Below are 23,755 nucleotides of genomic sequence, written 5' to 3'. Positions count from 1 at the left end.
GGAGACGGTTATTTTCTCAAGGGGGAAATCAGCGTCCGTCTCACATTGTGCGAAGTAAATTGGCTTCGCCGCTCTGCGCGCTCCCCGGATCCTGGGCTCCCGCCCCCCGCCCCCCAGCGGCACCTCCCACCAGGGACCCTGCCAGGGCTCTGGAGGGTGGCCCGGAGCTCGGCACCTGCAGCGCCGCCCCAGGCCCAGGACCGGACCCGGGACCCCGGACCAGGCTCAGGGCGGACCCCAGACGGAACCCCGCGGGCCCACACTCGTCACAGACGCGCCGCGGGTCAGAGCGGAGGGAGGGGGCGCGCGGGACGCAGGCTGGTGAGGGGCTGCTGCGGAGGCTGCCTGTCCCCGACGCCAGGTCTCAGCTTCCAGACAAAGGGGCTGCGCCGGGTGGTCCGGTGCACAGGCAGGGCTTGGAGGCCGGGCACAGCCGCCGGGCACGGGCGGCACAGAGGCCCCTGCAGGCTGGAGCGGGCCCTGCCGTCCCCAGATGTCGTGACCACGGACGGCCCCACTGCCTGGTCCTCCCGACACGCCCGCTGGCACCAGGGGCCTCTGGGCCTTGTCCTCGCACTGAGGAGGGAAGAGAGAAGAAGACACGCTCCCTCCCGGCCTGAGCCAGACACTCCGGAGCCTGCGGCCACGGCCCTCAGCAGCCGTCCCAGCTCCGCGCCAGCTCCTCGGCTCGTCGGGGCTCGGGCAGGGCAGAGGGCAGACACCCCGGGGAAGAGCGGCTGGAGCCGCAGACGCGGGCCCGCCCGCCCCGCCACAGCCTGGCCCGTGGCACCCCCGCACGCTCACGCCGCGCTCGCCCCCTTCCGGGCCCACCTCCGCCCGGAGCCCCACGTGGCCAGCCCGGACGCCGCGCTCACAACGACCAGGAGCGGCTCTGCGTGAGCGCTCCATGCCGGGCTCGCAGAGGAGCCCTGGGGACGCCCGCGTGGCCAGGGTCTCCCCTCAGGACGCACGCCGCAGCCTCGGAATGACAGAGGGGAAAGCTGGCCGGGGAGCCGCGCGGCGAAGGGGACGGCTCCGCGCTCTTTTAAGGCAGCGTGACTGGCTTGACTCTGCCCGGCCGGCCCCTCCCGAGCGCGTGATAAGCGCATCCCGCCCACAATCCCCGGGATGTTTATCTGAGCGAGACAAACGTTTCTGTGAGTCTCACGGCTTTGTGTTGCCGCCCAGGACGGCCCGTCTGTTAGAGAGGAAATTAAACACCCAACGGGACGGGACGATGCCCGGAGGCAGGAATCAACTGAGCGAATTCAAGCAGGAGCGTGGAGTCAGGCCTGCCGGGGGCCGAACACCCCCGTTTCTCCTGCGTCTCGCCCCAGAGGGCAGGAGGCCACCCTCGCAGCCCAGAGTGGGCGCCCCGGCCGGGGCAGGCCCCGAGGCAGTGTGGGGTCTTGCAGGGCGCCCCTGCGACTTCTCCAAGTCCCGTGTTCACCAAGAAATGCTCCCAAAACTTCACTTAACTTCTGAGCCCCCCCACCCCGCGCAGCCGCTCCGGCCTGCGAGACCCTCTCCTCTCCGCCGCAGTGGCCGGACGCCCGGGAGACGGGCGGGTGTGTCCGGCACGCGCTCTGCTGACAGGCGGCCACCGCGGGCGCTGGGCTCCGGGAGGAGAGCGGCCGCGGCCGGGGGTGTGAGGAGGCCGCGCGCCTGCACCCGCTTCCTCCGGCCTTTCCTCCCCCGAGTCAGTCACCCCGGCGCACGCCTGCCCGCAGCCTCCGCTGAGGAGGGGCAGCTCAGCTCCCGCGTGCGGTGGCAGCTGCCTGCCGAGGCCGGGCCCTGCTGGCAGGAGAGGGCCGTGCGGAGGGCCAGGCCAGGCCCTCGGACGGAGCGTGTCTCGCTGTCTCTCTACAGACGGTCCGGAAAAGCTGCTCCAGGGCCGCGAATGTCACACCCGCAGCCAGAATCCCCGTGAGACGGCACCGAGGCCCGAGCCCTGCCCAGCCCCGTCTGGTCCAAGCCCCGGAAGGCGGAGGCACTGCCCGCGGCCACACACCCGTTGTCGCTTGGGTGCCCTCCCGGCAAAGCCTGCAAGGTCCACACAGAGGACATCACTCCGTGGGCTCTTCCCGTCCCCAGGCACCCCAAGTGGGCCCCACCCCCCACCCCGTGCCCGCCCCTGCCTGCCCAGCCCTACCTGGCCCAATCCTGCCCCCTGGGCTCTGAGCAGAAAGAGGCCCCAGACACCCAGGTGGGCTCTGCTCAGCTCTGCTCAAGTGCAGGGCTCCACACAAGTGGGGTCCAGGCTGGTTTTCTGGGTGTGGAGCAAGGGGAAGTCTCACCAGGCCCAGCCCTGGAGGGGCCTTGCCTGACGGGAGGTCACAGTCTGGCTCCTGCATCCACATCCTACCCCCGTTCCCACAGCTCCCAGGACCTGGAGGCCCCGGCTGGAGCCAGGCTACAGCCGCGAGAAGGGGCTGCCCCCACTGCGCTGGGCCTGGCCGGGGGTCCACAGCCAGGCTGGGGAGGCCGCCTGGCTCCCAAAGGCCTGGGGCGCAGCCCAGAGGGGCCCGCTCTGGAGGGCGGCACCAGCTCACGCTGCTGCCCTGCCTGGCCCGGCCCGCAGTGGTGAGGTGGACGCGGGTCAGTTCTAAACCCGGTCCACGACCCAGACAGACGTGCTGGGGCCCAGTGGCCCAGAACCCTAGGGCCTTGGGGGTGGGGAGACGCGTGGCCCACGTCTGCCCCACACCGTGGCTTTCCCCGTGCAGGGGCCGGCAGACATGCAGCCAGCACAGGCCTGGGGGGTGCCCCTCGGGAGACGCCGGCTGCATGGCCCGGGAGGGCACAGACCCGGCTAGCAGCGCAGGGACTGGCAGGGTGGACGCAACTGGCCCGCGGCAGGCGGGAGAGCAGAGACTACTGCGCCGGGGCTGGGCAGGGCTGGGGATGGCAGCGCGGGGGCGGCGTTGCGGGGTGCCCGCCCGAGAGAGGGTGCGCTAAGGGCACCACACGGGGGCCGTCGGCCGGGCCCCGGGCACGTGGGGCTGTTACCTCCATGGACAGCAGCGGCCACGGGAACGCAGGAGGCGGAATCCGTCTCACTCCCATCGGCTGCGCCGGGGAGGGCATCCTCGGCCCCGGTTGTCTTGGCAACTTCAGCATCCCCGGCAGCGGCAGCGGCCGCCGGCGTCCCCTGCTCGGCGCGCTCGGTGCCGGAGGAACAGCAAAGACGCCGCTGTCCATGTAAATGCGGAAACGCTGTCGTTGCCATGGAGATGAGAAGACGGGCAGACACGGCCGCCCCGGACGGCTCTGAGCAGATTCGTCATTAAGCCCCAACCCCATGCCCAGAGGGCCGGGGCGCGGCCCGGAGCCCAGGGCGCGTGGCCGCCTCAGTGCGGAGCGCGGGCAGCGGGAGGGCGGATGCAGTGGGCCACCCCGGCCCCGGCCGCCTCCGGCGAAGCAGAGACGGTGCAGGAAACGCCAGGGAGGGCGCCGGGCCGGCCAGCAGAGCACTGAGAAGGGCCCTGGGCGCGGCCCGGACGCTGGGGCCGAGGCTTCTCGCCACGGCGTCGGCATCGCCGCAGGCAGAGAGAGGCCTGGCCATCAAACCCTCACCCATCACTCTGGAGACGGCTGCTGAGTGTCCTGCGTGCTGGCTCCCAGCGGGGACGGCGGTCAGCAAGGCCGGTCTGCCGTGTCTGTCGGGCGACCCTCTGGTCAGGAGAGGCTCTGACGCTGCTGGCCGAGGGGGTCTCCCTCAGGGGACAGACCCCGCTTCTCAGGCTCGCGGCCGGTGCCCAGGGTCCCTGGCCATTGCAGGGTCGACCCTGAGTCCCAGCCGTCCATGCAGGGCTGGCTCCTCCGTCCACGCCCCAAGTGGCCACGTGCCAGAGGCCTGTCTTCACCCAGGCCTGTGCCCCCACTGCCAAGGAGCAGCGCCAAGGAGCGCGGCCTCCGAGCCCAGGGCGCCGCAGCCAGGGGTGCAGGTGGACAGTGGGGCAGGCCAGCCCCCAGGGGACGTGGGGTGCCAGTGCTGAGAGCCTGAGAGGATGCAGGTATGGCTGGACCCGGCGCCGGGCGTGAGGAGGTGGAGGTGTGGGCCAGGAGGGGCCAGTGGGGCCCTGAGCAGAGAAGGGAGCAGACCCCGTGAAGGCCGAGGAGGCAGCCCCAGGCGGCCTGGAGGCAGAGAGTGCAGCTTCGAGGTCAAGGACGCTCAGAAGAGGACCTGTGGGGGGGTCTGCATCACGGCGTCTCGCTCACCAGGACGCCTGCCCTGCTGGAGGAAGGAGCCCACTGGGGGCCGCCTGCTATTCCTGGAGCCCCCCTGGGGGAGGCAGAGAGCCCGCTGGGCCCAGGCCCCGCCGAGCACGCCAGCCAGCAGCCCCGGGAGCACAGGCGCCGGCCTGGATGAGCAGAGAAGGGTCTGGAAACGGGGCCGGCCAAGTTGAGGACGGACGCCAGCCCGACCCAAAGTGGCTGCTGAGGAGACCCGGCCGCCCCAAGCCTCACACCGACTCTGCCCTGGTGAAGGCCACAGCCCTGGCCCGAACTGAGGGTGCCCAGGCCCCCCAGGGAGGTCCGGGCGAGAAGGCTCAGGCAGCTCTGGCCAGCGCCACCTCGGGGCTACTGGAGAATGTGCGCCTGGAGTACGCCGCGCCGGACGGTCACGACGTTGACGCAGAGCCCGCAGGGTGTGAGGCGGGCGGCAGATGACGAGACGCGCAGAGGAGGCGGGCAGGAGACCACGCTGGACGGCGGGCTGGGGTTGAGGGGGAGGTTCTGTGAGAGGAGCGGGCCCGGAGATCCCCGTGCAGCGATTCTGAACTTGGCAGCCCCAGCCTGGAGGCCAGGAAGGGCTGACCTGTGCCCGGGTGCGGCCCGGGTGCGGCAAGAGCCGTCTTTCTCCCTGGAAGCCGGCACTGCAGGGCGAGCCCCGCCCGGGAAGCGTCCGCACACCTCACGCCAGCTGACTGAGACGTTAAGTGCATCCAAAGAACGCGCTTCAGCCCCACCCAGGCTGGTGCTGGACCGGAAACCGCAGCCAAGAGGCCGCACGGCACGGGTCACCCGGGTGGCCAGCAACCCCCCAACACACTGTCTTTCCTAAGCGGGGTCTGGGCGCGGACGCGGGGGCCGCACGGCGAGGGAGCGGGGAGGGAGGGCTGTCTTGGTGCCGGGCCTCCCAGCACCCAGGCTGGACGAGAGGGCGGGGTGCTGCCTGGGGAGGCGCGCTGTGCCCGCTCGCCCAGTGGCACCGAGGTGCGCGTCTCCTGGGCGGGCCTACCTCGCACACGCACAGGCAGAAAAGTGGCAGAATCCGGAGCCGCTTGGCACTGGCTCTGGGGGTACCCGCCCCCACAAGGCAGACGTCGGCACTGGCCTGGCTGGACGCTCCGCACTCGGAGCCAAGTCCATGGCTCGCATGGACGCCCCGGGCACGCCACTTCCCTGCGGGGCGTGTGCAGGGAGCCCCCGAACCCGGTCCCGCAGGGGCCACGGGCAGGCTGCACAGAGGCCAGGCGGCTGCCCCAGCGGGAGGCGAGGAGGCGGGGCAGGAGCTCACTAGCCTGGGGCAGCAGGCGACCCGGGCCGGGGCTTGCTGACACCAGCCACCTCTTTGTCTCCAGGAGAAGCGGGGTCTGGCTGGACGCGCATGAGAGGGGCCCTCCGCGATGCCCGAGTCAGAGCGGCCTCAAGGGAGGCCCCTGAGCCCCAGCCCCAAGCCCCCTGAAGGGCCTCAGGCTCCCCCTCAGGAAGGGAGACAAGTGGGACCCTGGGGCGCCCACAGCAGTGGTGGGCGGAGGGCCTGGGGCGCGGCCAAAGACGGGCACGTGGCCTCCTGCCCCCGGAGCCCAGGCCGCTGGGACAGGACCTGGGGCGCCCCGCAGGCGGGAGATGGGGCGCCTCCTCGGGCGGCCTAGCAGGAAGTCCCGGCTTCCCCTGGACCCGAGACAGCCTCTGTGGCCTCGCTGTGCCCCACTCCAGATTCCTGCATACATTTCCCCCGCTAATCCTCCATAAATCCTATTAACATTTTAATTAACCACTCTTGCTTCCTCCACAGCCTCCCTCGCAGCTCCAGAAGGCAGCAGGAGCACTGACAGGCCTTCCAAGCGCCCACAGAAGGCGCAGGCACACCGCAGCCGCTCGCGGCAAGCGCCCGCACAGACCCCGCCAGGCCCCGGCAAGGAGAGGCCTCGGGACACAGCCACGGACGGTCCTGACACCAGCGGGGGCAGCCGGAACCAGCCTGGGCTCTGCAAGGCCAAGGCTGGGCGGCGTGGGCTTGCAGGCCTGTTTCCCTTGGCCTGGGCCAACCCCACAGATGAGGCCGATTCCGCGGGCGTGGGGTCTGGGGACCTCCCAGCAGCCAGCCTGGAGGGCAGGCCCCCCGCAGGGGCAGTGGAGGGAACAGGCCCACCGCAGGGGCCAGAGCACCCACAGCTGGGAGCTGGCCCTGCGCCGGCCCGGGGGTGGGGAGGGGCCGCTTCTCTCCAGCGCCAGAGACAACTTGGTTTAATGGTGAAAAGCCCAACCAATTCCCGGAGAGAGTGAGACGCGGCGCCCGCCGGGAGGGCTGAGGCAGCGCACCAAGGGCTGTGCTCTGGCCCAGGGCGCGGCCACTCAGGGCGTGGGGCTCCGGCGAGAGTCAAGTCCCGGCCCTGAGGTCTGGGCGCAGGCGAAGGCGCCAGGGACCCGGGCTGCCCCGCTGAGCTCGGCTCCCCCGGCCGGCAGCCCCCGGGGCGGGCTGGGGCCTCTGGGGTGCCCGCAGGCGGAAGGCTGGCAGGCTGGCAGCGTCTGCACCGCCCAGACTCCGGCCGTCTGCCGTCGTGTAGAACAGGCCCCTCTCCTCACTGGCGTTTTCTCGTTGAAAGAAATGGTCACTTTCCAGAAAGAGCCGAGGTGATGGGAGGGCCATGGCACAGGTCACGGTCTCGGCTGACGAGGAGCTGATGAGCGTGTGAAAGGCGGCTGCTGCGAGTCCCCGAGTCCCGTCTCGGTCGCGCTCAAAGGGCTGCCCCCAGAAACCGTGCTCCCCGGGGTCCCCGACGGGGTGAGGGTGCCGGCGGCTCCCCTGAGAACAGCCAACGTGTCTGTCCCACTCACTGCAGCAGACTCTCTGGCACGACCCGTGAGAGCACCCGAGGCTGCTGGGACCGGCTCCTGGCCAAGCGCTCGGCCCCGGCGGGGCTGCCATGGCACCGCTGGCCGCGTGGACCTGCCGCCCCCGGGCTGAGCGCGGAGGCGCGGGCGGCTCTGTGACAGAAGCCAGGTTGCTCCCGCCAGCCACGGCCAGTCCCGCTGGTACAGAGCGGGGCCGTGGTGCCACGGGTGACGATGGTGCCCGGAGGCCGGGGGACGGGCCCCACTGAGCCCTGCAGCATGTGCCCCGGCCTGCCGGACAGACCTCACCATCCCTGGAATAAGCAAGACCGAGATCTGAGCTCGGCTGGGGCCCGCCCGGCCACGGGGTCTGGAGTGGCCGGGGGTGGGGCAGCTGGCTCAGCAGCCGCCGTCCAGCCTCCCAGTGACCGGCGGACCAGTGGGCTCGGGAAGCAGGCGCTGGGCGTGGGGCACGTGGGCTGCACACGGGCGGACACATCAGAAGGCCGAGCCTGCTCCCAGCCGGGATGCCCGCCCAGCCCGCCCGGCAGGAGGACTCCACTGCCCCCTCCACCCCACCCCGCGCCTGGCTCCCGGCTCGGCCGTCTGCGATCCCTGGGGCCTGGAGCAGCGGGGAGCCGGCGAGGGCACAGGCTTTGGCGCTGCTCTGCCCAGAGGCGCCCCCAGGCCAGGCCAGGCTTTGGCCAGCCTTCCCCAGGAGCCGCCTCCCCCCGCCACCGCGCACCTCAGCGCAGACTCCCTCGCGTCCCCAGACCACGCCCAACGGGAGCGACAGGAAACAAACTTCAGAATGGAGAGAGACGGTCCCGGGGTGTCTACGCTGCCTCAGCGCACCCCCACTCAGGGGGACGGTGCCACCTGCTACCCCCCCGCCCCCCTCAGGCCAGTAGGGGCCAGGCCCTTTGCAGCCGGCGAGTCCCTGACACGGCTGCCCTCGCCGCTCCCCACTCAGGAGCCGCAGGCGCTCTGCACCCCACCGCTGGAGCCTGCGGATCTGCCGTGAACACAGGGCCCAGCCCCGCTGCCCCTCAGCACCTCCCCCCGCCCCACGGTCTGCGCGACGCCCTCTGCGAGCTGGCGCCCGCATCGCCCACCCCGTCCTCGGCCCCGCACCTTCCCTCAAGAGCCGCGCTGGGGTCCTAGAGCCACAGCCTCATCACATTTCATGAATTCAACTTCATTTTGGAAATTTTTCGATCACTTTGGTGACATTGACAATTTCCCATTTCATTATAATGCTACAAAATTCAAGCACCTGCTTTGCTTTTCAAAATGTAAATCTGCTGAAAAATCAGAGAAAAAGCAGGTGTTCTACCTTAATTGACAGAATTGAATCTCCTACCCGAAAACAAGCAACCAAATCAAAACAGAGGCTCTGAAGTATCGGCTAACGTGGGGGCGGGGGGGGGGTGCCCCAGCTCTGCAGCTTATCTGGGGGTGACAGAGAGACCCACCTTCCTGGGGCTGTTTTCTACCCCATGAAGCCAGATGTTGGACAGATGAGCAACAAAACTCCAATAACCCCCCACATATACACTCACACACAGGCACAGGCGCACACTCACACATGCACTCGCTTGCACACACGCGTGCACGGGAAGGCTCCCCAGGGGCTGTTTTCAGCTCACACACCCCAGGACACTGGTGAACTAATTCTGGAATCAGATACAGAAATTCAATTCCATGGAGAAAAGAATTCCACGGAATTTTTTTGTGCTTAATTGTGCTCTTAAGTTTTTTTCTCCGTTAAACTCACAGAAGAATCTGCTCAACCCTGAGAAATCCCCTTCCCTGCCAACCCCCCGGCAGCGGCCCCAGCATGATGAGCTCCCGGCGCGCGGTGCTGCTCTGCTCTCGAGCCGTCAAACAAAGATCCCTCTATTTCATTATTCAAAATATTAAGTGAAGCTCAAAAGCCTCAATGATAGACTTGGGGGTAAAGAAATATTGCTCTGTCTGTCAAAAGGCTGCAAGTTATTTCATCACATGAAGTAGGCCTCGGGGCTGGGAACCGCCGGGTCTCCCCCGGGTGAGGGCCGCCGCTCCAGCCCTGACCACCGCGTTCATCAGATGCAGCTTCCCGGCCCGTCAGCTGTTGCGCCAGGACGGCGACACATAGTGTCATTAGCTGCTCCGTGTCGCTTCCCCGGCTGCTGCTCCCACCTGGGAGAAGGCGCCACGGAGCGCGCCCAGGGAAACACTGACGGCCAGAGAGGCGGGAGCCCCGCGCGCCCCGCACGCCTGTGGTCTGTGCCTGCGCGATTCCGACCAGCGGCACCTGCTCTGACGCGAGCAGCGGCGAGCCTCGGCCCCGCGGGGCGCAGCATTCCGGTGCCTGCTGACCAAGGGAGCGGCGGGAGCTCACGGTGTCTCCGCGCAGCCCGGCACCAGCTGGGACGAGGCCCGAGCGCGGGGTTCAGCCTGGAGGCGGGAGGCGCCCGCGTCCCAGGCTCAGCAGGCAGCGGAGGCAGAGTCGCCCCGACCGGCCGCCTGCCGTGAAGGTCACAAGCCCCACAAAAGCTGGTGTCACGCGGGGCCTGGCACCTGCCCGCACTGCCACCGAGAGGCTGGCCCCCCAGCTCAGTGGGCCTGCAGGGCCCTCACCCGGGGAAGCACAGAGAGCCGCCACATCGGAGACGCTGCTCCCGGGGGGTCACACCAACAGGTGAAACGCAGGTGCCCGCCGCTCTGCCAGCACCCGAGTCCTCAACAGCCTGGCACCTCCGAGCCTACCAGCAGGAGGCCGGCCCTGGCTCCCTAGCGCCCATGGCCGCCCCGGCCTTTACCAGCTGGGAGGCAGCCCTGGCTACGGGGCTTTCCAGCAGGACGGTCAGCAGGTCCCGGGCCGAGGGTCTTGGCAAAGGTGGGCGCAGCCAGAGGGCGCTGGGGGTGAGGGGGCTGGCTATGCCCCCCCTCTGCTGGCCCTTGCGGTCAAGAGCAGCGAAGCTGTCCCTTGCATCCCCAGGGGCCCATGAGGGCGCCAGCCCCATCCCTGCTCCCTGCGGGTCTAGGAGGACCATCCCATCTTGACATTCACCCCATTTTTCAGGAACCCACAGGAAGGCTGAGAGAACGGAGAGCTCATCACCTCGGGGAAATGCGGGTGAGGCTGGCGGCCGCCGGGCTGGTCCCCCAAGGCTGGACGCCACGTGCGCTTGGGCCACGGCCCGGAGAAAGGCGGCCGAGCCTTTCACTCCAAATCGCTTCCCTTGGTCCCACCCAGGCACAGGGCAGGAGGCCCCGGCTGGGGGCCGCAGCTTCCCTCTGGGGGAGTGCCCGCCTGGCACAGCCCGCGGCCTCAGCCGGCTCCCGGCGCCCGGGGCGGCCAGTGTGGGTGGCCAGAGCCGAGTCCATGAGCCGTCCCTGCCTGGCCGTCAGCCCAGGCCCCGCCGGAGCCGGCTGGACGGCGGAATGGAGGGTCACGCCCAGCGCGTGGACAGCGTCCCCCCGGAAAGCTCCCAGCGTTTGTGTGTGCGAGGCCTCCTCTGCGGCTGCGAGCCGGGGTGCGGGGCCGAGCGGGTTTCCACGCGACACAGCAGGCGTCTCCGCCCGGTACGAGTCGTGAGCTACGTCTGGAAGCCTCGTCCGGGCAGAAGCGGCCAGTGGCGACCTCACCCAGGCTCCCCGCTGCCCCGCAGGCGCCGCCCGGCCTCTCCTCCAGAGGGACAGGCCTGTCTGCGGGGCCGGAGGGCTGACGCGGTGGTGGAGGCCCTGAGTCCTGCCCGGCCCCCGCGGCGGCACGACAGCTCAATCCGGGGTCGGCCCGTGGGGCCGCCGGGGACTGCGCCGTGAGCCACAGACGATCCCATCATCCGCTGCCTGCATTTCCCACTGTGAGGAGAAGCGCGGGGCGGGGCGGGGGCCATGCTGGGCGCCTGGCGGGGAGCCCCTGCTGCCAACATGTGAATTGGGGGTGACCACTGCCCGCTTCAACCTTCTGAAGCAGGTTCCTCTGCAAAGCCCACGATGTGTGATCTGCTGGAGCGACTCTGACCGCCAGCACACCCCGCCTGCTGCGCCCTCGCACCGGCCAGGCCGGCGCCGGTGTCCGCGCCCGGCTGAGCTGAGAAGGGCAGCGGAGCCCGGCTGGGCAGGCTGTGAGCACAGGGGGCCTCTCCCCGTCGCGTACCTGGGACATGGGAGCACGTGGGCCCAGGAGCACCCAAGCTGGTGTCCGCCGCACCCCTGTCTTCAAACAAACATCACCCCAAACATCACCTTCAAACAAACGTCACCATCATCCCAAGAAGCCTGTGCCTCCGCGGCCCGGAAACACCGCGGGCGGGGGCGCTCGGCCGGCCCCCCGCACAGCAAGCGTCGGCCCTTGGCAGAGCCGGGCTGCAGCGCTGCTGCGCGTTCCCCAGCGAGGGGGCAGAAGGCGCAGCCCCACGGCGACCGTGGCGCCGAAACGCTTGGAGAGCCAGCAGCACCGGACGCGCCTGCGAGAAGCCCGGCTGGAGGGACATGGCCTCGGCCCTGGGAAGCAGCCACGGTTCTGTGATGTGAGCACCTTGATAAAATGGCTTTGTGAGATTCAGAAAGATCATTAAGCAAAGTTTTGGTCTCTGTTTAGCACCAACATTGGAGGAAATTAAGTTCCGACTCAGGACAGGAGGCCGCCGGCCTGCAGGGGCGTCACGGGGCCTCTCCGGGGCCGAGGTGGAGGCTGGCGCCGCTCACAGAGCAACCAGGCCCCTCCTCAGACTCAGGAGGCAGCCCGGAGGGACATGGCGTGGGGCGGTCAGCAGCTACGCACGACGGCTTCACTGTGGAAGCGGGTTTACCAGCAGGCGCTGGGGTGCGGGGGCAGGGGCGCGGGAGAACCCGCCGGGAGCTCACCAGCTCCCTGGGTGCCGCCTAAGGGGGGGCTGGAGCTGGGGCGCTGACCATGACGGGGCATCTGGGTGTAGCACATGGCGGTGCGCTTGGGCTGATGCGTCTGCGTATTTCTTGCCTGCTTTTTCACGTGACATATCAGTGATTTGCACGCCTTGATGTCTGACTGTGGCTGCTCCCAACAAGCCAGACACAGCCCCTGGCGCTTGCGTGGCTGCTCCCCTGAGCTGCCCCCGCGGATGCTGCTTCACCCCGGGCAGGCTGGCGAGCACGGGTCTGCAGAGACGGGGACGGGAGAGATGGGCCCGGGACAGACAGGGGGCTCGTGCAGACGTCAGAGGAAAACTAAAAAATTAAAACCAGCCCGTCACTAGCAACATGAGGGAGAAAGAGGAGGGGCTTCGCATAGTGCAAGAACCCCCAAGTCACGCTCCAAGGAAGAAGTTAAGAGTTTTGAGGAATTAAAAATATAATTAGCAAGAAGCCAGAAACACATGGAAAGGCATTCTCTGCTCACGGATTAGAAGAACCGGCCCTGCTGACATGGCCATCCTACCCACAGCAGGCCCAGATGCAGCGCCGACCCAGCGCAGTCAAGGGCATCCTGAGGGAAAAGGAGAAGCGTCAGGGAGACGCGCACACGCGGAAACACCGGAGACCCCGGACAGGCACAGCAATCCTGACCCAGAAAAATGAGGTGACCCGCTCCCTGACCTCAAGCTATGCTCCAAAACGAGAGTAAGCAAAATAGTGTGGCCTTGGCATAGAAATAGACACACGGACCCGCGGAACAGAGTCCAGACCCAGAAATAAACCTAAACTTACGCGGCCTCTGCAACGGAGGAGCCCACGGGACCCACCGGGAAAGGAGAGTCTCTTCAACGAGCGGCGCCGGGAAGACGCCCTGATCTCACACCACACACAGAAACCAACTCAAGGTGGATTAAAGAATTAGGTGTGAGAACCGAAACTCTCAAGCACCAACATTAAACGGAAACACGGCGGAACACGCCACGAAACCGGCCTTGGTGACGGGCTCGGGGCGCAGCGCCAGCGGCGAGGAGCAAAAAAAGCAAAAACAAGCCAAGGGGACCACCTCTACACGAAACCTTCCACGCAACACAAGAAACTCCCGAAATGAAAGGACGCCCCCCCCGCGGGAGGGGCCACGCGGCCCCCACACCAGGCCGGGGGACGACACGGCGGGCGCAGAACTCAGCAGCGGAAGACACAGCGAGGCCAGCAGAGCCGGGCGCTGAGCTGACGGGACGCGCTCCAAGGAAGACGTTCAGCCGGCAGAAGGCATGTGGAAAACGCCGTCCTCACCCGGCTCCAGGGAGCTGCAAGCCGGGCCCCCGCGAGACCCCACCGCACCCCCGGGGCGGGCGTGGAGACGGGCCAGCCCACGGAAAGCAGCGGGGAGGGCCCTCAAAATACCCACAACAGACCCGCCGGGAGACCCGCCCCTCCCCGGGGTCTCCCGCAGGACTCAAAGCACTGGTGGGAGGCGCCCCCGAGCCCCTCCCGGGCCCAGCTCCCGACCCGCTGCCCGCTGGAGGCCGCTGCCCGCCGTTCCCGCCTGCACGGCGACACTGCCCAGCACACACTGGACGTCCGCCGCGGTGACAGGCGGCTGGGGCTGGGGAGGAGGCCGAGCAGAAGTCAGGGAGAGAAACAAACTCGGTGGTTTCGCCCACACGGAGCGCAGAGACGGAGCAGAGGGGCCAGCACCCTGCGCAGAACAGACCAGGCGCCTGACTGTCCTCCAAGGCACCCGGAGGGGCAGGCGGAGGCGCGGGCCGCCACAGGAAGGCCACAGAGAGAGACGAGGGCCAGGCCGGCCAGAGGCGCCGTCCCCGACGTCAGGCAGGACGGCAGGAGCCAGGCAGGGTGGGCCTGGGCAGCGGTTCCGGCAGACAAGCCCATCGCGCACTGTTTCCTCTACCAGCGCCCAGGGGTAAACTCCAGGAGGGACACAGAAGAGTCATCTCGTGGAGCCACAACAGTTATTAGCCGCAGGAGAAACAGAAAGCCTAAGAGATGCCGCCCCCCGCGGCCCCCCGCGGCCCCCCCTGGGCCCGGGAATGGACGTGGCCGCTGGCCGCAGCTGCGGCAGGTGGGAGGGCATGTCTAGGGAGGAGCGAGTTGAGACTCTCTAGCCTTCGTGAATCAACAGCATCTATTTTTCTAGAAAAATCTGGAAGTAGCAACACAAGCATATTTTAAATAAGCAGGTACCTAGAAATATAGAGCGAGCGCCAAAGAAGCGACTGCGGGACCGGGCACCGCTGCCTCCGGGGGTGGGGCGAGGGCCCCCCCACTGCCGCCTCTGACGTCTGCCCGGCAGGGACCACGCAGGCTGGACGGCAGCCGCCCGACACCCAGCACAGCCCCAGGCCCAGGGACGGGATGGCAGGCCGGCAGCCAGCAAGGCCAGGGCACGGCGGAGCTTCTGGCCCGCGCCCCCAGGAACGCTCCTTGGGGTACCTGGGAGGAGTTGGGGGGCACCTGCGCCCCCTTGGGGTGGGAGAATGGGCCCCACGGCCAGAGAGACGCCCTCCTGCTTTTCCTCATCTGGGGATGCCAGCGCCACCGTGTCCTGCTGATGCCCAGGGCGGCCGGCGCTGGCCTGAGGGGGGGTCGGAGGACATCAAGGGCGGACACTGCTGGGGCCCCGCGAGCGAGCCCACCCGCAGGCCCCCCGCCATTCCCCTCCACACGCAGCACCTGTGCCTCACGCAGAGACTGTGGCCGCGGGGTCTGGCCGGGCCAGTTTGTGGTGAGAGCGCGAAAGCGCGAGAGCGCGCGCTGGCCCCTCCCCAGGCCACGTCCTGGCTCCAGCGCCAGAGGCCTGAGGATGGAGGCGCAGAGCGGGCGCAGAGGGTGCAGACGGCTGGTCAGGACGGGGTGGGGTCAGGACGGGGCGCGGGTTGGGGGTGGCCCCTGGGCTGGCGCTCCACTGCGTAGGAAATGTCCTTCCCGGGCAAAGGGCAGTGCCGGTCCCACCGTCGCTGCGGCAGAGAGCAGGACGTCACCTGGGGCTGTCACCTGGACCCAGCCCCTGGGGGCTTTTGGAGAGACAGGGCACCGTCCCCAGGCGCGCCCGGAGCCACGGCGGCTGCTGCTGAGGAGCACCCGAGTCTGGGGCCGGCCGGCTCCCCTGGCGCTCCATTCCCAGGCCCCAGGGAGACCCGCTGACTTTCAAGTCAGTTGGTTTGCGCTTTGTTTCTTCTGGCCGGAGCACAGCCTGACTGCGGGGAGAGCCGGACGGGGCTCCGCGCTGCCAGAGTGACGGAGCGGGCGGAGCTGGGGGGGGCACGGGCCAGCGCCGCCGAGGCTGCACCCACTCATGTCGCTGCTCCCCAGCCACGCGGCTGCAGAGAGCCAGACACACAGCCGCGCCGGGTCACAGAGACAGTGACATCCGGGCCACGTTCCCGGACAGACACCTCGTGGCGCGTGCCCGCCCGCGATGCAGGGGTGCCCAGGGGCAGTGCCAGCCCAGCCTCGCTACTCCTTCTGGGGCTGGGTCATGTGGGACACGCAGGGGACACGCAGGCCGACCGCTGCCGGTGAACAGACACTGTTCGTCTTCTTGGCCTCGGGCTGTGCCCCAGAGGTGGCGGCTGAGAGGACGCGGCACCCTCGGCCTTCCCAGGCTGAGCACGGGGGAGAGGATTCCAGGCGCAGCACCCGGGTCGGTGGCCCGGGCAGGGCCACGCTGGGGGTGGTGGTGCGCCCCTGACAGGACAGCAGGGACACCGGCTGCTGGTTTCCACCCGACTGTGCCGGGGACGGGGCCACCAATACCAGCCGGAACGCTTGACGGAGAGACACCAGCCTGGAGAGAGGGCCGCGGGCTGCCACGTACAGGGTTGTTAAGGCACCTTTGGATGGGCGGGGAAGGCCAGGTTCTCACTGGCGGGGCACAGGAAGGCCGTCCCAGACCGGTCACTCTGCACCGGCTGTCCTGGCCGCCGGCTCCACCCAGCGCCTCTCCTCCCGCGTCTGTCTGCCATGCCGCAGCCAGAGGCTCCGGATTGCCCCGAAGCAGAACACATCTCACAGGCCGGGCCAGTGCCCAGAGCCCGCGTCCAGCGTCCAGCAGGGAGCCGGGCTCCGTCCTCCCTCAGCGGCGCTTCCCTCCAGCTCACGGGCGCAGCCACCTGGAGCGGATCTGCAGACCAAGGAGGACAACACTCGAGAAGACTCCCGCCCCCCGGGGGCCTCCGCTCGCCGTCTGGGGGCCCGGCTCACCCGCTGATGCCCCAGCCCTCGGTGGCTCCCACGAGCCTCCCTACTCCAGGCTCCTCCCTGCCGCCCGCCTGTCCAACAGCTGTACCGGAGCAGCATCCGATGGCCTCTGCGCTGGCAGCCAGTCCCCCGCCTCTCTGGCCGCACTCCAGGGACAGCCTCCAGCCTGCTCTGGGAAAGCTGCCCAGGGCTCTGGGAGACTCACGAGGTTCTTCAGCAGTTTATTCAAGGGCCTCTGCAGAGGCAAGAGGCCTGGCTAGTGCTGTCGTGTGGGCAGGAACGGGGCAGGCAGAACCCCCATCTACTTGGAGCCCAACCTGGGGAGGGGCTATCAGCCTGACCTCGAGTCGTCTGTCTGTGAGGTCTGCCGGGAGCCGCTGCAGCTTGCTCAGGGCGGGCCAGCGGGCCAGGGCAGGCTCTTGCCGGCAGGGCTCTTGCTGGCGTGGGGAGGGCGGCCAGCGGCAGGCTGCCCGAGGCACCAGAACCGCAGCATCGCTGCAGGTGCAGGCACAACCGCCCCGTCTCGCCCCCCTGAGCGGCCCGGCCTGCAGCCTCACCACCTCGGGTGCGGGGGCAGCTTCCCTGCAGAGCACCGTGGCTGCTGCCCTGCAGGCCAGGTAGCCCCCTGGGCCCGGTGCCAGAGGCGGCTCGAGCCACTGTGATGACACCTGATCAAACCCTCTGCCGAGGCCGGGGCTCTTGGGTCACGTTGACCGTTGTGGTGTGGCGTCTAGCGCCTCCCAAGATGGCAGCCCCGCCACGTGGAGCCGCGAGCTAACAACCAGCCGGGGCCTCTGCACAACTGGCGGAGCCGCTCTTCCCCAGCCAGACTCCCCAGAGGGACCTTGAGGGCCCCGGGGAGAGCCGCCGGACAGCCCCGAGAGCCACCGGGCCAGGGTCGGCCGCCCGCCCCACAGGCTCCGGGGGCTCGAGATCCCCCGGGTCCCCGATGAAATATCTGTGCTATCGCTGCAAATGTAATGAGCCCGGAATTGACAGCGGCTCCAACTAAATTACAGCTTAAAGACAAGCAGGTCCCCAGGGGCGGCCGCGGAAGGCAGCTGCTGACCAGGCCCAGGTGAAATTGAATTGGAAATGGTCCCTGCCTCGTTAGCATAACAAAAGTTCCAGTGTTTAAAGAAAAAAGTCATTCTGTGTAAATGAAAGAGGGGGAGCCGCAGCCCATCCTCCCGCAAACACAGTTATCTTTAAAAATGTCCAGTCTCGGCTCCCCCTGCACTGGCCATAAACCACAGTCTGCGGAACGAGCTCCGAGTAACCCCGTCCATATTTATTTCCCTTTTACTTGGCCGGGGCCTGACCGGCTGTTTAAAACCCCATAATAGCAACACGCGTGCGCCCAGGCACACTCTGCAGCCCCAGACAGCTGACTCGACCCGCCACGGTCAAGGGCGCAGCCATGGGACGCGGCCTCGCTGGAGACGCGGCGGCCGCGGAGTCGGCCCTGAGATGGAGCCGCTGACCGCCTGCCCTCCTGCTGAAGCGCCTGCCGACCGCCAGAACCAACAGCCGCCCGAAGAGCAACAAACAAAATAAAAGCAACAAACGAAACAGGAAACGCAGCTCAACGGCTAGTCAGCATCCCGCCTGCCCCGCAACTCCTGCCCACGACCTGGAGCCCGTGGCCCAACGGGCGGCCCCCAGGCCTGCCCAGGCTCGCGTGGCCCAGCGAGCTCAGGCCAGCCAGCAACGGCCTCCCGGGGCTCGCTCCTGTGGGTGCTGAGGTCTGTGAAGTCACACCCGTTTGTGCCAGGCAGATGGAGCAGACTCTGCCGCACGGAGGGGCGCGGGCGCCTCGCCCAGCTCACGCCCACGGCACTTGGGAGTGCGCGCACGTTCTGGCCTCCCGGGGCCTCCCGGAAGCCCAGGCCTGCCCAGCCAGCATGTCCACCACAGGCTGAGGAGAGCAGCAGGAGCAGGCGACTGGTCCTGGTGCCTGCCCGCGCCACCCGTCCCGAGGGGTCTGCGGCACCCTCCTGGCGAGAAGCCTCCGGGGCCAGGATGGCGCCAGCACTCGCCCTCACGACACCTTCCCAGCCGGCCGGCGGGCCTGGGGTGACCAAGAGCAAGCCTCGTGCCTCCACGGGTGCTCGGGAGCCATGGCCCACTAGGGATCCAGCCGGAGCTGGGCGTCACTGTGCGCGGGCGCGTCCCCGCACAGGGCCAGGGCTCAGGCTGGGCGGCTGAGGGGGCGCTCGCAGCTCCTGTGGGGCAGAGCCGGGGGTGCCCAGGGCACCCTGCAGGGTGGGTGAGCCCACCCCCCCCCAGGAAGATGACAAGGCCTCTGCCTCCCTCCAAAGCGCCTTCCAGGTCGCCGTTCGGAGGCCGCTGCCGCGCCGCCCAGCGAGACCACCACCAGCAGCCCCGGCCGGCTCCCTCCGCGCGCCTCCCCTCTGAGCGCCGGCCTGACCCGGGTCTCGCGGCTCCGCCGTCCACCCTGAGGCCTTGGTGACTTCCCTACAGCCAGGGGTCCCGCTCCACATCCCCACTGCTGAGATAGCGCCGCCACAAGCTGGCCGGGGCTCTTGCCCTGGGGGCACCGTTCACAGCCCGCCGGTACCCCATGTGGCCGTCCTGCAGCGCCCTCTGACCCAGCGCAGGGGGCCGGCGAGCCTCACCGCGGCCGGCACGCTGGGCCCTCTCTAACTGGGGAACCAAGGCCCGACGGGCGGGGCCCAGGCCCCAGGCCCCAGCGGCTCTGGACAGGACGGACGGGAGCCCCCGCGGGCCTCTTTTTCCAAAAGTAACTAAGCTTGTTCAGAGGATTTGGAACTTAGTTTCAATGACAGCACACACAGCCTAGCGACACCCGGGAGACGCTCCTGCTCTGCGTCCACGTAGCCCTGTGGTCAGTTTCATTCCTGTTTCCCGGCTCCGTGTCTTCCCACTCGCCCCAGGGGCCTCGGGTTTTTCCACCTCCTTTCCCAGGAGGGAAATAAAGTGAGAAACGCGGCCTCAGGACAGCAGGAGGGCTTCCCCGCGGCCACCCGTGGGTGTGCCCAGCAGGCGCAGGCGTCCCCGGGGCAGCCCGTGACCAGTGACGCGGCCCGGCCAGCACGGCGCCCACAGGACGGGGGCGGGGGCTGCTCCCATTTCCCTGACTTCATCATCGCTGCGTTTCCCGGCAAGGGGCCCAGCGACAGCCACCCGCGGCCCCGGCTTGTCGCCTCCAAGGCCCGGCTGGCCCGAGACTCCTGTCCTGGCCCAGCCGCCATCTGTGTCCTTCAAGGCGGCCTCAGCCAGGACCGTGGGGACAGACGCCTGTCCACGGGGCCGGAGCAGGGCAGGGGAACGCGGGGATCTGGGGCAAGAAATCAGCCAGGTGGACCGAGCGCAGCCAGTGAGAAATCCAAGAGCCTCAGAGAGCAGCGAAGAGGGCGCCGGGCCCAGCGCACTGCGGTCCCCGGGCACCCCGCACTGCCTGGAGGGGCCTCCCCGACTCCAGACGGCGGTGCTGCCCGGGCCCTGCGCGGACCCCCAGGCAGGGCTGTCGGGTGTGGTCGGGTCTGCCGGGTGGAGAGGAGATGCCTGGCCTCGGGCAGGGCCCGGTAGCTGCACAGACCCGGGGGTCCAGCGCCCAGAGGGCGTCTTCCGGAGAGGCACTGGCTGTACCCTCAAAGCCCCCACGCCGCCCAAGCAGCCGCGGGCCCCCAAGCCGCATCCTGGAGGGGCAGGTATGGGGGCCTCTGAGCCCCCGCAGCTCTGCAGCGCCGAGCCCTACTTCTTCCCGGGCTCCTGCCCTCCCGGGCTCCCGTCCCCCGCTGGGGACGCAGCAGCCCGCGGCCCACCGCCGCCTCGGTGTGAGTCGGTCGTGCGCAGAGCACATGGCGCTTATTTTCCGAAACCCCCTCAGGCGCCGGTGCTACGGCTACGGCAGGCAGTTCCGTGGCGGCATTGGCCACGGAGGGGGACCTCAGGGCCCGCAGCGGCTCCCCCCGCCAGCTGCTCCGATCTGGGGTCTTGAGCCCAGGTGGCCCCCTCCCCGCCAGGCCGCCAGCACGCCCTCCCGCCTGGCTCCTTCTGCCCGGTCCCGGCCCGCGGGGCTGCTGGGATGCTCGAGGCACGGCCCGCGCTTCCTCCCGGGTCGACCTGCGGCCCCTCCGCCGCGGCCCCGGACCACTCACGCCCACGTCCCAGGCTTCCGCGTGAGGTCCTCAGCCGTGCCCGGGAGCGTGGCCTGGCACAGGTCGCCGTGTCACCAGAAGACGGGGGTGCCGGGCAGTGGCCTGCTCCCACCGGGCGGGCCCCCTGAGAAGAGGGTTAGGGCTCCGGGGGGGCCGAGAAGCCTAGGTCGCTGGCGGCCACGGCCCAGGCCGTAAGTGGAGGCTTCCCGCGGCTGGCTGGTCCCGCCCTCGTCTGTCCAGGCTCCGGAGGGAGCACAGTGTCCGCTGGAGGAGCCCACGGACGGCGGGTCGGAGGTGGTCCCGGGAGTGGTTAATTTTCCATCGGGACGCGTCGCCCAAAGAATCCATCCCAAATCTTGTTGCAAGAAGAAACTCTCCTGGGACCCTTTAAACGCGGACTCAATTTACAAGCCCCGGGGAAGGGGCTTCCGAGCAGGCCCGCGGCCGCGGGGAGGGCGGGAGCGCGGGCAGCGCAGAGCCGGCCGGGCCTCCGCAGCAGGAGCGCGGGAATCCATCCCTGCGGCAATTAATCCGCAGTTTTGTAGCCGGAGTCACCCGGCCCGCGGCGGGGCGGGGTGGGGCAGGGGAGCATCTGGATCTGCGCGCGGATGATATCATTATTTTGGGAAATGAAAGTTTAAGCTCCGGAGAACACAGGTCCCGCCGAGAGCGCGGCGCGGCCCGGCGCGCACAGGTGTTCGCCGTGATAAGGTGCGTCGACATTTATCTGCGCACTTGCAGGCAAATATTAACACAGGCATGAATTAAGCTTTTAATCCCTTTTGTTATAAATTGAATATCTTTATTTTAACAAACATCAACAACGCGCGCTATTGTGGCGCGGGCCATTCATCCCGGCTCCCGCGGCGGCGACAGGACGCGGGCGACACGTGTCCGCGCGGCGGGCGCTGCTCCTGCCTCCGGAGCAACAAAGGCGGCGCACAAAGGCGCCCCGAGCAGGCAGGGGGCGCGGCTCCCGTGTCCGCCAGCCGGGCGTGTGCTCCCTGCGGGAGGCGGGGGCTGCCCGGACTGTGGCTCCCAGGCCCTCGGTGCACCGGCCGGGGCCCTGCGAGGGCAGCCCCCGGGGCGCAGGCGGAGGGCCGGCAGGGGCAGCGGGGGGTGCTGCGGGTGCGGCTGCCGGCCTGGGTGGGGGCGGGAGAGCAGAGGGGTCCCGGCCTCACTTGTGGGCGCGGGAGGCGACAGAGAGCAGCCGACCGCCGGGTCTCCGGCCGCCACCGGGCAGGGCAGGGTGAGGTGCGGCCGCATCGGGGCCCGCAGAGCCGGGGGCTGGGGCCGGCTGTGGGCGTCTGTCTGGAGGATCCACCCTGGCTGGGGAGTCGCTGATGGAGGCCTGCGCTCGCCACCAGGTCTCCCCAGAAGCCCCGCGGGCCTTGGCTTTGCCCACACTGGACGGTGTGACGCCGGATCCCGGGACACACTCCTCCCTCGGCGTGAGGCCGCAGACGCCGGGCCCACCTCCCGCAGAGCCGAGCAGACCTGGACGGTGAGGCCGGGCACTGGCGCGGCAGGCGGCTCCCCGGACTGAGCCGAGGAGCCCGCTCGGCGGGGAGGCATCGGGCCTTGGCGCTGTCAGGGTGGCCCGGGGCGGTGAGGGTGGCCGCCACACCGGCTCCCTGTGCCCACCACCGCCCATGCCACACTGGACGGTGCGACGCCGGATCCAGGGACACACTCCTCGCCCACCGTGAGCCGCAGGCACCGGGCCCGCACGGCAGGAAGGCGGCCGCGCCCAGCAGAGCAGCCACCACAAAGTGCCGTTTCACCGCGGCAGCTGACAGGACGCGCCAGGAGGGACGAGCGGCCGGCGTGGGGTGCTCAAGGCTGAAGAGCTGGAGTGATGGTCACAGTCCCGCAGCCCCGGTGTCCATTCCCTCAGGTGCTCCCCGTGTAGACGTGTTTCCAGCCTCAGAGACGCTCTGCCTGGCGCGCGCCAACACGCGCTTGCCCGAGCTGCGTGCTCTGGCCGCCGGCTCCGGGCACGGGGGCACCCACCTGCTGGGGCACCCCCCGCCGTCTGGGGCACCCCCACCTCCTGGGGCACCCCCACCGTCTGGGGCACCCCCACCTCCTGGGGCACCCCCGCCGTCTGGGGCACCCCCACCTCCTGGGGCACCCCCGCCGTCTGGGGCACCCCCACCTCCTGGGGCACCCCCGCCGTCTGGGGCACCCCCACCTCCTGGGGCACCCCCGCCGTCTGGGGCACCCCCACCTCCTGGGGCACCCCCGCCGTCTGGGGCACCCCCACCTCCTGGGGCACCCCCGCCGTCTGGGGCACCCCCACCTCCTGGGGCACCCCCGCCGTCTGGGGCACCCGCCTGCTGGGGGCAGCCCACGCCCCAGGGCACACCCCTCCGTGCCCCGCGCCCAGCCCCCCCCTCCCGCACTCACAGCCGGCGCCCGGGGGGTGGGGGGCGGCCGCGCCCCCAGGCTGGCCAGGGTGCGCCCCGTCAGGGGAGGCCTCCCCGGCCCCTCCCGCGCTGCTCCGAGGGAGGCCGGCACGCAGGGGCTGCCCCTGGAAGGCTCCCGCCGCCCCGAGTTCGGGCCCGGCTGCCGGCCCCGGGGCCCCTCCGGCCGGTCCGGCCTGACCCGGGGGGCGGCTCGCGGGCGCAGGGCGGGGCCGCACGGGCGTCACGGCTGCGCCCCCACGACGGAAAGTCCACGAGGAAAAGCCGGAGTCGGGCCGCGAGCCCCTGACCCTGGACGCCTCGGCCGGGGGCGGGGCCGGGCAGAGGGGGCGGGGCCGAGGGGCATGGAGGGGCGGGGCCGAGGGGCGCGGAGGGGCGGGGCCGAGGGGGCGGGGCCGAGGGGCGCGGAGGGGCGGGGCCGAGGGGGCGGGGCCGAGGGGCGCGGAGGGGCGGGGCCGCGGGGCGGGGCCGCGGGGCGCTGACCAGGCAGTGGCCGTGCCGGACGCGCCCGCCCCTCGCTGCCCGCTGGACTTTGGGCCGCGCGCGGCTCCAGCCTCGCCTCCTCCCGCAGAGGCGCCCGCGGTCAGGCCCGGCCCGGCGCGGCCACCGTCCCGGAACCGCAGGCGCGCGGCGGAGGGGGAGGCCGGACCCGGGGGTGCCGACCCGGGGCGCCCCCCCCCCCGTGTCCCCGGGCGCCCCCCGCGCCCCCGGAGCCGCTTCCTCCGCGGCTGCCCTGACTCAGGCGAGCGCGCTCGTTTCGCTGGCCTCGGTCGGTCGCGGCCCCCAGAACTGACCCAGATGAGCGCCCCCCCACCCCCACCCCCCACCCCCCCCCGCCAGCGGCCCGAGCCCGCGGGACCCAGGCCTGGTCCAGGCCCGGCGCCCTTGGCGCCCCGGGAGGGACAGCGAGGCCTGCGGCCCGCACGGTGGGGGCGGTGCTGGGCTGGCCCCGGGGAGGGCCCGAGGCCCGCTCGCCCCCTGGCTGGGCACTGGCGATTCCCAGACTGT

Source organism: Talpa europaea (assembly GCF_964194135.1).
Source record: "Talpa europaea genome assembly, chromosome: 6".
Classification (NCBI taxonomy): Eukaryota; Metazoa; Chordata; class Mammalia; order Eulipotyphla; family Talpidae; genus Talpa; species Talpa europaea.
The sequence above is the reverse complement of the archived record's forward strand: the minus strand, read 5'-3'. Positions refer to the sequence as shown.